Here is a 15,136-nt window from a genome sequence, read left to right on the forward strand (position 1 = left end):
CTGTACTAAGCGCTTGGGAAGTACAAGTTGGCAACATATAGTCAGCCTCCCGTGGGACAACCTGATCACCTTGTAACCTCCCCAGCGCTTAGAACAGTGCTTTGCACATAGTAAGTACTTAATCAATCAATCAATCAATCAATCGTATTTATTGAGCACTTACTGTGTGCAGAGCACTGTACTAAGCGCTTGGGAAGTACAAGTTGGCAACATATAGAGACGGTCCCTATCCAACAGTGGGCTCACAGTCTAGATAAATGCCATTATTATTATTATTATTATTAATCCTGACTCCAACACATGTCTGCTATGTGACCTTGGATAAGCTATTTGTTTTGTTGTCTGTCTCCCCACTTCTAGACTGTGAGCCCCCCGTGGGACAAGCTGGTCACCTTGTAACCTCCCCAGCGCTTAGAACAGTGCTTGGCACATAGTAAGCGCTTAATCAATCAATCAATCGTATTTATTGAGCGCTTACTGTGTGCAGAGCACTGTACTAAGCGCTTGGGAAGTACAAGTTGGCAACATAAAGAGACGGCCCCTACCCAACAGTGGGCTCACAGTCTAGATAAATGCCATTATTATTATTATTATTAATCCTGACTCCAACACTTGTCTGCTATGTGACCTTGGATAAGCTATTTGTTTTGTTGTCTGTCTCCCCCCTTCTAGACTGTGAGCCCGTTGTTGGGTAGGGATTGTCCCTGTTTGTTGCTGAATTGTACTTTCCAAGCACTTAGTACAGTGCTCTGCACACAGTAAGTGCTCCATAGATATGATTGAGTGAATGAATGAACTTTTCTGTGCCTCAGTTCCCTCACCTGTAAAATGGGGATTAAGACTGTGAGCCCCCTGTGGGACAACCTGATTACCTTGTATCCCACCCCAGCGCTTAGAACAGTGTTTGGCACCTAGTAAACGCTTAACAAATGCCATTATTATTATAAGAAACCCCAGCAGCAGCGGTTGCCCCTAACGTAGTGACACGAGAGAAGCGGCGTGGCTCAGTGGAAAGAGCCTGGGCTTGGGAGTCAGAGGTCAGGGGTTCAAATCCTGGCTCCGCCACTTGTCTGCTGTGTGACTTTGGGCATGTCACTTGACTTCTCTGGGCCTCAGTTCCCTCATCTGTAAAATGGGGATTAAGACTGTGAGCCCCCCGTGGGACAACCTGATCGCCTTGCATCTCCCCCAGTGCTTAGAACAGTGCTTGGCACATAGTAAGTGCTGAACGAATGGCAACATTATCATTACCAGCCCCAGCAGCATGGATATCATGGGCACCGTGGGCACCGTGGGCAGCACTCCCAGCCCCAGCAGCACGGATATCATGGGCACCATGGGCACCACGGGCAGCGCTCCCAGCCCCAGCAGCACGGTGGGCACCATGGGCACCGTGAGCACCGCTCCCAGCCCCAGCAACACGGACATCATGGGCACCGTGGGCACCGCTCCCAGCCCCACGGACATCATGGGCACCGTGGGCAGCGCTCCCAGCCCCAGCAGCATGGATCTCATGGGCACCGTGGGCACCGCTCCCAGCCCCAGCAGCACGGGCAGCACGGGCAGCATGGGCATCACGGGCAGCGCTCCCAAGCCCCAGCAGCATGGATATCATGGGCACCGTGGGCAGCACTCCCAGCCCCAGCAGCACGGATATCATGGGCACCGTGGGCACCACGGGCAGCGCTCCCAGCCCCAGCAGCATGGATCTCATGGGCAGCATGGGCAGCGCGGAGCCCGGAGTTGGAGCGCGGACGCCAAAGCCCGGACCGCGGAGCCGGGGCGCGGAGAGCAAAGCCCGGAGCGCGGAACCCGGAGCCGGAGCGCGGAGACCAAAGCCCGGAGCGCGGAGCCGGAGCGCGGACGCCAAAGCCCGGAGCGCGGAGCCGGAGCGCGGAGGAGACCAAAGCCCGGAGCGCGGAGCCGGAGCGCGGAACGCGGACACCAAAGCCCGGAGCGCGGAGCCGGAGCGCGGAGGAGACCAAAGCCCGGAGCGCGGAGCAGGAGCGCGGAGGAGACCAAAGCCCGGAGCGCGGAGCCGGAGCGCGGAGCCGGAGCGCGGAGGAGACCAAAGCCCGGAGCGCGGAGCCGGAGCGCGGAGACCAAAGCCCGGAGCGCGGAGCTGGAGCGCGGACGCCAAAGCCCGGAGCGCGGAGTCCGGAGTCGGAGCGCGGACGCCAAAGCCCGGAGCGCGGAGCCCAAAGCCCGGAGCGCGGAGCCGGAGCGCGGAACCCGGAGTCGGAGCGCGGACGCCAAAGCCCGGAGCGCGGAACCCGGAGTCGGAGCGCGGACGCCAAAGCCCGGAGCGCGGACAGCAAAGCCCGGAGCGCGGAGCGCAGAGTCCGGAGACCAAAGCCCGGAGCGCGGAGACCAAAGCCCGGAGTCCGGAGTCCGGAGCCCGGACCGCGGAACCGGAGCGCGGAGCTGGAGCGCGGACGCCAAAGCCCGGAGCGCGGAGCCGGAGCGCGGACAGCAAAGCCCGGAGCGCGGAGCTGGAGCGCGGACGCCAAAGCCCGGAGAGCGGAACCCGGAGTCGGAGCGCGGACGCCAAAGCCCGGAGCGCGGAGCCGGAGCGCGGACAGCAAAGCCCGGAGCGCGGACACCAAAGCCCGGAGCGCGGAGCGCAGAGTCCGGAGCCGGACTGCGGACACCAAAGCCCGGAGCGCGGAGCGTAGAGTGCGGAGCCGGACTGCGGACACCAAAGCTCGGAGCGCGGAGCGTAGAGTCCGGAGCCGGGGCGCGGACAGCAAAGCCCGGAGCGCGGAGCGCAGAGTCCGGAGACCAAAGCCCGGAGCGCGGAGACCAAAGCCCGGAGTCCGGAGTCCGGAGCCCGGACCGCGGAACCGGAGCGCGGAGCTGGAGCGCGGACGCCAAAGCCCGGAGCGCGGAACCCGGAGTCGGAGCGCGGACGCCAAAGCCCGGAGCGCGGAGCCGGAGCGCGGACAGCAAAGCCCGGAGCGCGGAGCTGGAGCGCGGACGCCAAAGCCCGGAGCGCGGAACCCGGAGTCGGAGCGCGGACGCCAAAGCCCGGAGCGCGGAGCCGGAGCGCGGACAGCAAAGCCCGGAGAGCGGACACCAAAGCCCGGAGCGCGGAGCGCAGAGTCCGGAGCCGGACTGCGGACACCAAAGCCCGGAGCGCGGAGCGTAGAGTCCGGAGCCGGACTGCGGACACCAAAGCCCGGAGCGCGGAGCGTAGAGTCCGGAGCCGGACTGCGGACACCAAAGCTCGGAGCGCGGAGCGTAGAGTGCGGAGCCGGGGCGCGGACAGCAAAGCCCGGAGCGCGGAGCGCAGAGTCCGGAGACCAAAGCCCGGAGCGCGGAGACCAAAGCCCGGAGTCCGGAGTCCGGAGTCCGGAGCCCGGAGCGCGGAACCGGAGCGCGGACACCAAAGCCCGGAACGCGGAGCGTAGAGTCCGGAGCCGGACTGCGGACACCAGAGCCCAGAGTGCGGAACCGGAGCCGGAGGGCGGGGACCGCGGAACCGGAGCGCGGAGTCCGGACACCAAAGCCCGGAGCGCGGAACCTGGAGGGGGGAGCCGGAGCCGGTCTCCGCGGCTCTTGGAGGGGCCCAGTCGTGGGAGGGGCGGGTCTCTCTTCCTCTACACTGTAAGCTCTCTGTGGGCAGAGAACGGATCTACCAACACTCTTACCTTGTAATAAAAAATAATAGCGATGACATTTGTTAAGCGCTTACTATGTGCAAAGCACTGTTCTAAGCGCTGGAAGGCCTCAAAAAATTGGTGACAAACTCACAACTGTTCCTCTCCACGGAAATCTTTAGTAAAAGGCGAAAGATTTATGCGATTTGAAGAGAAAAGTGCTCAGTAATAATAATAATAATAATAGTAATAATAATAGCATTTGCTAAGCACTTACTATGTGCAAAGCACTGTTCTAAGCGCTGGAAGGCCTCAAAAAATTGGTGACAAACTCACAACTGTTCCTCTCCACGGAAATCTTTAGTAAAAGGCGAAAGATTTATGCGATTTGAAGAGAAAAGTGCTCAGTAATAATAATAATAATAATAGTAATAATAATAGTAATAATAATAGTAATAATAATAGCATTTGCTAAGCACTTACTATGTGCAAAGCACTGTTCTAAGCGCTGGAAGGCCTCAAAAAATTGGTGACAAACTCACAACTGTTCCTCTCCACGGAAATCTTTAGTAAAAGGCGAAAGATTTATGCGATTTGAAGAGAAAAGTGCTCAGTAATAATAATAATAATAATAGTAATAATAATAGCATTTGCTAAGCACTTACTATGTGCAAAGCACTGTTCTAAGCGCTGGAAGGCCTCAAAAAATTGGTGACAAACTCACAACTGTTCCTCTCCACGGAAATCTTTAGTAAAAGGCGAAAGATTTATGCGATTTGAAGAGAAAAGTGCTCAGTAATAATAATAATAATAATAGTAATAATAATAGCATTTGCTAAGCACTTACTATGTGCAAAGCACTGTTCTAAGCGCTGGAAGGCCTCAAAAAATTGGTGACAAACTCACAACTGTTCCTCTCCACGGAAATCTTTAGTAAAAGGCGAAAGATTTATGCGATTTGAAGAGAAAAGTGCTCAGTAATAATAATAATAATAATAGTAATAATAATAGCATTTGCTAAGCACTTACTATGTGCAAAGCACTGTTCTAAGCGCTGGAAGGCCTCAAAAAATTGGTGACAAACTCACAACTGTTCCTCTCCACGGAAATCTTTAGTAAAAGGCGAAAGATTTATGCGATTTGAAGAGAAAAGTGCTCAGTAATAATAATAATAATAATAGTAATAATAATAGCATTTGCTAAGCACTTACTATGTGCAAAGCACTGTTCTAAGCGCTGGAAGGCCTCAAAAAATTGGTGACAAACTCACAACTGTTCCTCTCCACGGAAATCTTTAGTAAAAGGCGAAAGATTTATGCGATTTGAAGAGAGAAGCGCTGTGATAATAATAATAGTAATAATAATAATAGCATTTGCTAAGCGCTTACCATGTGCAAAGCACTGTTCTAAGCGCTGGAAGGCCTCAAAAAATTGGTGACAAACTCACAACTGTTCCTCTCCACGGAAATCTTTAGTAAAAGGTGAAAGATTTATGCGATTTGAATAAAAAAGTGCTCAGTAATAATAATAATAGTAATGATAATAACAATGGCATTTGCTAAGTGCTTACTATGTGCAAAGCACTGTTCTAAGCGCTGGAAGGCCTCAAAAAATTGGTGACAAACTCACAACTGTTCCTCTCCACGGAAATCTTTAGTAAAAGGTGAAAGATTTATGTGATTTGAAGAGAGAAAAGTGCTCAGTGATAATAATGATAATAATAGTAATAATAATAACAATAGCATTTGCTTAGCGCTTACTATGTGCAAAGCACTGTTCTAAGCGCTGGAAGGCCTCAAAAAATTGGTGACAAACTCACAACTGTTCCTCTCCACGGAAATCTTTAGTAAAAGGCGAAAGATTGATGCGATTTGAAGAGAAAAGCGCTCAGTAATAATAATAATAATAGTGACAATAATAACAACAGCATTTGCTAAGCGCTTACCATGTGCAAAGCACTGTTCTAAGCGCTGGAAGGCCTCAAAAAATTGGTGACAAACTCACAACGGTTCCTCTCCACGGAAATCTTTAGTAAAAGGCGAAAGATTGATGCGATTTGAAGAGAAAAGTGCTGTGATAATAATAATAATGATAATAATAATAATAGCATTTGCTAAGCGCTTACTATGTGCCATGCCCACAACCTTGGTGTCATCCTCGACTCCACTCTGTCATTCCGGCTCCACCAGTTGGCAGCTGTGTGACTTTGGGCAAGTCACTTAACTTCTCTGTGCCTCAGTTCCCTCATGTGTCAAATGGGGATGAAGACTGTGAGCCTCCCGTGGGACAACCTGATCACCTTGTAACCTCCCCAGCGCTTAGAACGGTGCTTTGCACATAGTAAGCGCTTAAGAAATGCTATCATTATTATTCACCCCGCACATCCAACCCATCACCAAAACCTGCCCATCTCACCTCCCCAACATTGCCATGATCCGCCCTTTCCTCTCCATCCAAACCGCTACCCTGCTGGTTCAATCTGTCATCCTATCCCGACTGGATTACTACATCAGCCTTCTCTCTGATCTCCCATCCTCGTGTCTCTCTCCACTTCGATCCATACTTCATGCTGCTGCCCGGATTGTCTTTGTCCAGAAATGCTCTGGGCATATTACTCCCCTCCTCAAAAATCTCCAGTGGCTACCAATCAATCTGCGCATCAGCCAGAAACTCCTCACCCTGGGCTTCAAGGCTGTCCATCACCTCACCCCCTCCTACCCCACCTCCCTTCTCTCCTTCTACAGCCCAGCCCGCACCCTCCGCTCCTCTGCCGCTAATCTCCTCACCGTACCTCGTTCTCGCCTGTCCCGCCATCGACCCCCAGCCCACGTCATCCCCCGGGCCTGGAATGCCCTCCCTCTGCCCATCCGCCAAGCTAGCTCTCTTCCTCCCTTCAAAGCCCTACTGAGAGCTCACCTCCTCCAGGAGGCCTTCCCAGACTGAGCCCCCTTTTTCCTCTCCTCCTCCCATTCCCCCTGCCCTACCTCCTTCCCCTCCCCACAGCACTTTAATATATTTGTGCAGATTTATTACTCTATTTATTTTACTTGTACATATTTACTAGTCTATTTTATTAATGATAGCTATAATTCAATTTATTCTGACGGTTTTGACACCTGTCTCCATGGTTTGTTTTGTTGTCTGTCTCCCCCTCCTAGACTATGAGCCCGTTGTTGGGTAGGGACCGTCTCTCTATGTTGCCAACTTGTACTTCCCAAGTGCTTAGTACAGTGCTCTGCACACAGTAAGCGCTCAATAAATACGATTGAATGAACGAATATATCGGTCCATGCTTGTGTCTGCCTCGATCTGTGAGCCCGCTGTTTCTGGACTGTGAGCCTGCTGTTGGGTAGAGATCGTCTCTATATGTTGCCAACTTGCACTGCACAAGCGCTTAGTACAGTGCTCTGCACACAATAAGCGCTCAATAAATACGATTGAATGAGTGAATGAATGGATCTGTGCTTGTGCTAGGCTGTGCCTCTGCCCGACTGTGAGTCCAATATAATAATAATGATGGTATTTGTTAAGCACTTACTATGTGCAAAGCACTGTTCTAAGCACTGGGGAGGTTACAAGGTGATCAGGTTGTCCCACAGGGGGCTCACAGTCTTAATCCCCATTTTACAGATGAGGTAACTGAGGCCCAGAGAAGTGAAGTGACTTGCCAAAAGTCACACAGCTGACAGTTGGCGGAGCCGGGATTTGAACCCATGACCTCTAACTCCAAAGCCCGGGCTTTTTCCACTGAGCCACCAAATGGGACGGGGACTGTGTCCAACCCAATTAGCTCGTATCTACCCCAGAGCATAGAACAGTGCTTGACGCATGGTAAGCACTCAACAGATACACACCTTCTCATCATCATCATCCAAACATGCCTGCTTATGTCTGTGCTTGTGCTTCAGCTGTGCCATCTCATTCATTCAGTCAGTCAATTGTATTTATTGAGCACTTACTGTGTGCAGAGCACTGTACTAAGCGCTTGGGAAGTACAAGTTGGCAGCATATAGAGACGGTCCCTACCCAACAACGGGCTCACAGTCTAGAAGGGGGAGACAGACAACAAAACAAAACACGTGGACAGGATCTCCGCACCAGACTGCATCTGAGAGGATCTGTCTTCATTTGGCTCCGACCTGGACTGGGCCTCTACCTCACTGGACCTGTGTGCGTGTGTGTGTTTGTGAGACCATCTCCAACTGTGCATTGTTATTCATTCATTCATTCACTCAATCATATTTACTGAGTGCTTACTGTGTGCAGAGTACTGTACTAAGAGCTTGGTAAGTACAAGTTGGCAACATCTAGAGACGGTCCCTACCCAACAACAGGCTCACAGTCTAGAAGGGGGAGACAGATAACAAAACGAAACACGTGGACAGGTGTCAATCGTCAGAATAAATGGAATTAAAGCTAAATGCACATCATTAACAAAATAAATAGTAAATATGTACAAGCAAAATAAATAGAGTGATAAATTTGTACAAACATATATACAGGTGCTGTGGGGAGGGGAAGGAGGTAGGGTGCGGGGGATGAGGAGGAGGAGAGGAAAAAGGGGGCTCAGTCTGGGAAGGCCTCCTGGAGGAGGTGAGCTCTCAGTAGGGCTTTGAAGGGAGGAAGAGAGCTAGCTTGGCGGATGTGCGGAGGGAGGGCATTCCAGGCCAGGGGGAGGACGTGGGCCGGGGTTCGACGGCGGGACAGGCGAGAACGAGGCCCAGTGAAGAGGTTAGCGGCTGCAGAGGAGTGGAGGGTGCGGGCTGGGCTGGAGAAGGAGAGAAGGAAGGTGAGGTAGGAGGGGGTGAGGTGATGGACAGCCTTGAAGCCCAGAGTGAGGAGTAGGTTGACAGGCAGCCACTGGAGATTTTTGAGGAGGGGAGTAACATGCCCAGAGTGTTTCTGCACAAAGATGATCCGGGCAGCCGCGTGTCCTGGGGTCTGACCGCTCCTGCCATGTGTCGGATTACATCCGCCTTTGTGGATTATAGCCTTTGTCGCTTGTTTAAAAATATACCCCTTGGGGTCCTGAGAAGCCCCCCGTGTCAGGGGAGAAGCCTGGTAATGAGATGACATCTGTCGGGCTGCACATGCGATAGGATTAAAGCATCTAAAGACTCACCAGCTGCAGCTTAATCTTCCACGGGGTCTCCATTAGCCCTCCGCGGCGGAGGATCTCAGCTAGAGGCGAGTGTCTCAAGGGTGGGACGCACCCTGCCCCCCCGCCCCCCCAACTTTCCACCTACTACATGCCGAGATTTCACTCCATCCCTCAAGCCGCTTTAGCCACAGGCCCGGAGAGGGAGGGAGGAAGCCATCTGGGGGTGGGGAAGGAGGGACCTAGAGGATGGGGTTTCCCAACCTGGATTTTCCTTCATTCATTCAATCGTATTTATTGAGTGCTTACTGCGTGCAGAGCACTGTACTAAGCGCTTGGTAAGTACAAGTCGGCAACATATAGAGACGGTCCCTACCCAACAACGGGCTCACAGTCTAGAAGCAGCGTGGCTCAATGGAAAGAGCACTGGCTTTGGAGTCAGAGGTCATGGGTTCCTACCCCCGCTCTGCCAATTGTCAGCTGTGTGACTTTGGGCAAGTCACTTCACTTCTCTGTGCCCCAGTGACCTCATCTGTAAAATGGGGATTAAGACTGTGAGCCCCCAGTGGAACAACCCGATCACCTTGTAACCTCCCCAGCACTTAGAACAGTGCTTTGCACGTAGTAAGCGCTTAATAAATGCCATTATTATTATTATTATTCTCTGTGCCTCAGTTACCTCATCTGTATAATGGGGATGAAGACTGTGAGCCTCCCGTGGGACAACCTGATCACCTTGTAACCTCCCCAGCATTTAGGACAGTGCCTTGCATGTAGTAAGCGCTTAATAAATGCCATTATTATTATTATTAGAAGGGGGAGAAAGACAACAAAACAAAACATGTGGACAGGCGTCATCAGGGCTATGGCTTCCAGAGGGCCTATGGCCACCGTCCCCCAGTAGTCCTGTCTTTTGGTGCCCAGCTCTTTCCTTCCTGCTGCCGGGCACCCGAGGGCACAGGTGGGAGCCTGGGAGGGCAGGGCATTGCTTCCCTGTGGGCACGGACATGGGAGGAGATGCCCGCCACCCCATACGGATGGAGTGTGACCCCAGTTCATTCTGATCCCGAGTGGAAGGGAGTGGGAGGCGGGATGAGAAAAGCGAGTCCTCAACCCTGGCCCAGGAAACCCCAGATAGGAAGCTCCGGAGGGTCCGGCTCAGATTTCTTACTCTATTTTACTTGTACATATTTGCTATCCTACTTATTTTGTTAATGATGTGCATCTAGCTTTACTTCTTTTTATTCTATTGACCTGACACCTGTCCACATGTTTTGTTTTGCTGTCTTGTCTCCCCGCTCTATGCTGTGAGCCCATTGTTGGGTAGGGACTGTCTCTATATGTTGCCAACTTGTACTTCCCAAGTGCTTAGTACAGTGCTCAGCACATAGTAAGCGCTCAATAAATATGATTGAATGAATGACTGAATCTACTTTCTTGCATCAAGCAAGATTGATCAGCCAAAGTGGGGGGTCCCACAGTCCCAGCCCCTGTTATCTACGTAGGGGACCCCAACCTTATCCCCGGGGGCCCTGCAGCCGGTGCCTGGGGGACAGTTCATCTGCAGCAGCAGGGTTTGAAGACCGGCCCGGGTGTTGCCACCGGTGAGAACCCTGGCAGGGTCAGGGAGGGGTGTTGCTCGCATCCCAGGCCTGGCGCTGGGGCCTACGGTCAGCAGCCACCCGGGCACATGGGCATCCAACGGGAGCCATCGAAGAGGTGGATCACAGTGTCTCTGCACAGTTCTGTGATTCCGTGCTGGCACCAGCAGCTGTGCCCGGGGTGGCAGAGGGGAAGTACTCTGGCAGCCGAGGGCAGAACGGGTTTCCCCTCTGGAGCTGGGGGCATATTAAGGGCACCGCTGCCGAGGAAGGGCTGGTAGGGTCAGCGAAGCTCGCAGGCTAGGAGGTAATCTTCCTCCCGGATTTTTCTACAGTTCCCATCCTTGGAAAAATGCAGGAGTCAACGTGCGGGTGTATATGCCTACCTGAGGGTCTGTGCAGGTGTGTGTGAACATGTGTACAAGATTGCATTAGGAGAAGCAGCGTGGCTCAGTGGAAAGAGCCCAGTCTTGGAAGTCAGAGGGCGTGGGTTCTAATCCCGGCTCCACCTCTTGTCTGCTGTGTGGCTTTGGGCAAGTCACTTAACTTCTCTGTGCCTCAGTTACCTCATCTGTAGAATGGGGACGAAGACTGTCAGTACCATGTGGGACAACCTGATTACCTTGTATCTACCCCAGTGCTTAGAACAGTGCTTGATGGATAGTAAGCGCTTAACAAATACCATCATTATTATGTGGGAACAAGATTGCATGTGTGTACAAGAGATCATGTGTGTATATATGTCTGTGGGGCTTGTATCAGTTTATTTCCAGGTAAAAGAGAGCATGTGTGCATATATGTGTGTGGGGCTAGTATCAGTTTATTTCCAGGTATTTCTGTTTGAGATTAAGCTGATAATCTTTTCAGCTACCCCTCCAGGGTCCACAAAGGAGTAAAGTAAGCTGATCTCCCATCCTCCTGTCTCTCCCCACTTCAGTCTATACTTCAAGCCGCTGCCCGGATCATCTTTGTGCAGAAACACTCTGGGCATGTTACTCCCCTCCTCAAAAATCTCCAGTGGCTACCAGTCAACTTACGCATCAGGCAAAAACTCCTCACTCTGGTCTTCAAGGCTGTCCATCACCTTGTCCCCTCCTACCTCACCTCCCTTCTTTCCTTCTCCAGCCCAGCTCGCACCCTCCGCTCCTCTGCAGCCTCTAACCTCCTCACTGGGCCTCGTTCTCACCTGTCCCGCCGTCGACCCCCGGCCCACATCCTCTCCCTGGCCCGGAATGCCCTCCCTCCGCACAACCGCCAAGCTAGCTCTCTTTTCCCTTCTTCAAAGCCCTACTGAGAGCTCACCTCCTGCAGGAGGCCTTCGCAGACTGAGCCCCCTTTTTCCTCTCCTCCTCCCCATCCCCCTGCCCTATCTCCTTCCCCTCCCCACAGCACCTGTATATATGCATTTACTATTCTATTCATTTTGTTAATGCTGTGCATCTAGCTTTACTTCTTTTTATTCTAGTTTTACCTGTCCACATGTTTTGTTTTGTTGTCTGTCTCCCCCTTCTAGACTGTGAGCCCGTTGTTGGGTAGGGACCGTCTCTATATGTTGCCAACTTGTACTTCCCAAGTGCTTAGTACAGTGCTCTGCACACAGTAAGTGCTCAATAAATATGATTGAATGAATGAATGAATCTCCTTTCTTGCCTCGAGCAAGATCGGTTGGCACTAATCTCAGCCTGGACTCAGCCTAGATGAACTCAGGGTTTGGGTGGGACAGCTGGACCGTGTCCTCCTGTCCGTCTGCCTGTGCTCCAGTGGAGCTAGTTTAGGCCCCGTGGCCCGGGAGGCCCGAGGAAGGCCGGGACAGGTCCTCCTGCCCCGGAAGAACTTACAGCTCGGCTGCACCTTGATTCTCACCCATCTCCCAGGAAAGGGCATGTCTTGCCACCACCCGAGGCTCCACTTCTCCACCTTGCCCCAGGTTTGTCAGAAGGTCCAAGATCAAACCTTCCTCCTGCTTGTTTGCCCCGCAGGCAGTGGGAGACAGAATTTGGGGGTACAAAGGGAGCAGGGCTTTGGGTCGGTCAGCCAATTGTATTTATTGAGCGCTTACCGTGTGCAGAGCACTGTACTAAGCACTTGGGAGAGTAAGCTACAACAATAACCAGGCACATTCCCTGAGCACAACGAAGGTAGAACTGGCAGGAACCGGCAGGAAGAACTCCGCATCCCGGGACTGCATTATGGGCCGGGAATTAGGCTTGGGGGGGGCCCAACCATCAACACGACTTTAGTGTCGGATGCAGGGTGGGGTCGTGGATTTGGGGGTGAGGGGCACAGGGTCGTCATCCTGCCTTCCAGCTCTTTAGGGAGACCTAGGCCTAGAGTAAGCAGGCCGTGGCTCTGCAAGTTTCGGTCACGGTGCTAGGTCCCTCTACCAGCCCGTGGGGCTACCGGACAGCCAGGGCTGTTAGCCAGGCTGCAAACCACTGGCCCACCTGCTGCCCCTCCCCTGGGCTCAGTGGCACATTCCCGGACAGCTGGCCTGACAGTTTGCAAGTCTTAAAGGGCTGAGGGAAGGTAATGTGAGGGTTAGACGTGACTGTGTCAGTCTCTCCACCTGTTGTTTTTCTACCGTAATAATAATAATAGCGGTGGTATTTGCTCAGCACTTACAATGTGCCAAACACTCTATTTAGCACTGGGGAAGATAAAGATAATGTTTGGGGACAGTTACTGACCCACATGGGGTTGACTGACTAAGGGGGAGAGAGAGAACGGGTAGTGAACCCCCATTTTGCAGGTGAGGAAAAGGAAGCACAGAGAAGTGAAGCGACTTGCCCAAGGACACACACAGCAGGTGCATGTCAGAGCTAGGATTAGAACCTAGATCCTCTGTTTCCCAGGCCTGTGCTCTTTCCACTAGGCCATGATGCCTCTCCTTTGTACTCTCCCAATTGCTTAGTACAGTGCTCTTGCACAGAGTAAGCACTCAAAAACTGCCACTGATTGACTGTTAGAAGAGACTCATTCAGTTGTATTTGTTGAACACTTATGGTGTGCAGAACACTGTACTAAGTGCTTGGAAAGTCCAGTTCGGCAACAAATAGAGACAATTCCTACCGAACAACGGGGTCAGAGTCTAGAAGATGTGAGGGTTAGACTTGGATGGGTCTGTTTCTCCAGCTGTTTCTCCCTCCCAGCTCTCTCTTGCGCAGATTTGGTTGCTGCCTCTGGATTCTAATCCCGGTTCCACTACGTGTCTGCAGTGTGACCTTGGACAAGTCACTTAACTTCTCTGGGCCTCAGTTTACCTCATCTGTAAAATGGGGATTAAGCAAGTGAGCCCCATGTGAGACAGGGATTGTGTCCAAATGATTAACTTGTATCTATCCTAGTGCTTAGAACAGTGCTTGGCTCATGTAGTTGTTGTCCTATGCTGTCGAGTCGTCTCCGACACATAGCGACTCCAAGTACACATCTCTCCCGGAACGCCCCACCTCCATCTGCAATCATTCCGGGAATGGATCCACAGAGTTTTCTTGGTAAAAATACAGAAGTGGTTTACCACTGCCACCCTCTATGCAGTCAACTTGAGTCTCCACCCTTGACTGTCTCCCATGCTGCTGCTGCCCAGCACGGGTGACTTTTGACTTGTAGCCGATTGCCCTCCACTTGCTAGCCACTGGCCAAGCTAGGAATGGAATGGGTAGGCCTCTGTTTGACTCTCCCTCCCATAGTCAAGACTGGTAGAGGACTGGAAACTCTCCAGGGGCGACCCTGAAAGGTGGCTTGGCTCATAGTAAGAGCTTAACAAGTACCATAATAATTACTACTATTTGGTGGCAGCCTGGTGGAGGAGCAGTCCATGGGAGGATCAGTTGAGAAGCCCTCCTTCCCTCCCCACCCACCCATCAGCCCCGGCAGCAACCCCTGCTCCACCATCCCTCTGACACATCCTGCCTCCAAAGTGGTGAAGCCCATGGGTAATAATAATAATAATTCATTCATTCATAATAATGATGATGGCATTTGTTCATTCATTCAATCATATTTATTGAGCGCTTACTTTTGCAGAGCTGAGCGCTTACTATGTGCCAAGCACTGTTCTAAGTGCTAGGGGCGCTGGGGTAGATAATTAGGTTGCCCCCCCATGGGACTCACAGTCTTAATCCTCATTTCACAGATGAGGTGAGGCACAGAGCAGTTAAGTGGCTTGCTCAGCAGACAAGTGGTGGAGCCGGGATTAGAATCCACGACCTCTGACTCCCAAGCCCGGGCTCTTTTCACTAAAGAGCTTGAACTGCCTGGGCTTGTGGTGGCTGAGGTGAAGGAAGGTGGCCCAGCCCAACGCCTCGGGCCCTGGAGCTACAGTTTATGGGGGTGCTGGGTGGCAGGTGGTTTGTGTCAGTGTTTTCTCGTCCCAGAGTTTGTGAGGCGTCTCCTTGGATGCTAAAATGAAAGATCAATTCCAGGCACCAAACTAAATGTAGCTTTATCTTCTGTATTTCTCTTATTCATTTTCATTTAAAAAAAAAATAGTGCAGGACCATATATTAGCGCAGCCAGTTAGGCTCTAGTTTGGAGTCACAAGGTCATGCCTAGACAAACCGACACCTTACAGACAATGGGACTTGGAATCCTATTCCAAGAGCAGTGCTTCCCCCAATTTCATCTTTAAGGAAACTTCACTAATGAAGTTATTATTTTACAAACACACATACACACACATGCGTGTGCGCACGCATACACACACACATCACTACCCCAAAGTGGCCTGAACACATATCACAAGCAACACAGAAGACAGCATCCTGACAGAAGGGACTAATATCCACACCGGGATGGGGGTGAGGGAGTGAGATAGCCCTTTAGCTACTAGATAGGAAGGA

At 52.0% G+C, this 15,136-nt stretch overlaps 2 non-coding genes and 10 pseudogenes across 2 annotated transcripts; all 12 read right to left on the reverse strand.

The window, feature by feature from the left end:
- Positions 1-3,715: 3,715 nt before the first annotated feature.
- LOC119926130 lies at positions 3,716-3,821 on the reverse strand (annotated as a pseudogene).
- A 76-nt stretch (positions 3,822-3,897) lies between these two features.
- On the reverse strand, positions 3,898-4,003 carry LOC119926141 (annotated as a pseudogene).
- Positions 4,004-4,103: 100 nt separating this feature from the next.
- On the reverse strand, positions 4,104-4,209 carry LOC119926153 (annotated as a pseudogene).
- Positions 4,210-4,285: 76 nt separating this feature from the next.
- On the reverse strand, positions 4,286-4,391 carry LOC119926164 (annotated as a pseudogene).
- A 76-nt stretch (positions 4,392-4,467) lies between these two features.
- LOC119926177 lies at positions 4,468-4,573 on the reverse strand (annotated as a pseudogene).
- A 76-nt stretch (positions 4,574-4,649) lies between these two features.
- Positions 4,650-4,755, reverse strand: LOC119926189 (annotated as a pseudogene).
- Positions 4,756-4,831: 76 nt separating this feature from the next.
- LOC119926201 lies at positions 4,832-4,942 on the reverse strand. Its single transcript, XR_005450096.1, has one exon. It is a non-coding gene; the product is annotated as a U5 spliceosomal RNA (small nuclear RNA).
- Positions 4,943-5,008: 66 nt separating this feature from the next.
- Positions 5,009-5,114, reverse strand: LOC119926246 (annotated as a pseudogene).
- A 76-nt stretch (positions 5,115-5,190) lies between these two features.
- LOC119926235 lies at positions 5,191-5,298 on the reverse strand (annotated as a pseudogene).
- An 82-nt stretch (positions 5,299-5,380) lies between these two features.
- Positions 5,381-5,488, reverse strand: LOC119926224 (annotated as a pseudogene).
- A 77-nt stretch (positions 5,489-5,565) lies between these two features.
- Positions 5,566-5,671, reverse strand: LOC119926212 (annotated as a pseudogene).
- An 8,225-nt stretch (positions 5,672-13,896) lies between these two features.
- On the reverse strand, positions 13,897-14,034 carry LOC119926456. The gene has a single exon (XR_005450329.1). It is a non-coding gene; the product is annotated as a small nucleolar RNA SNORA7 (small nucleolar RNA).
- Between the last annotated feature and the right edge of the window lie 1,102 nt (positions 14,035-15,136).

This window comes from Tachyglossus aculeatus, chromosome 3 (genome assembly GCF_015852505.1).
Source record: "Tachyglossus aculeatus isolate mTacAcu1 chromosome 3, mTacAcu1.pri, whole genome shotgun sequence".
NCBI classification, from domain to species: Eukaryota; Metazoa; Chordata; class Mammalia; order Monotremata; family Tachyglossidae; genus Tachyglossus; species Tachyglossus aculeatus.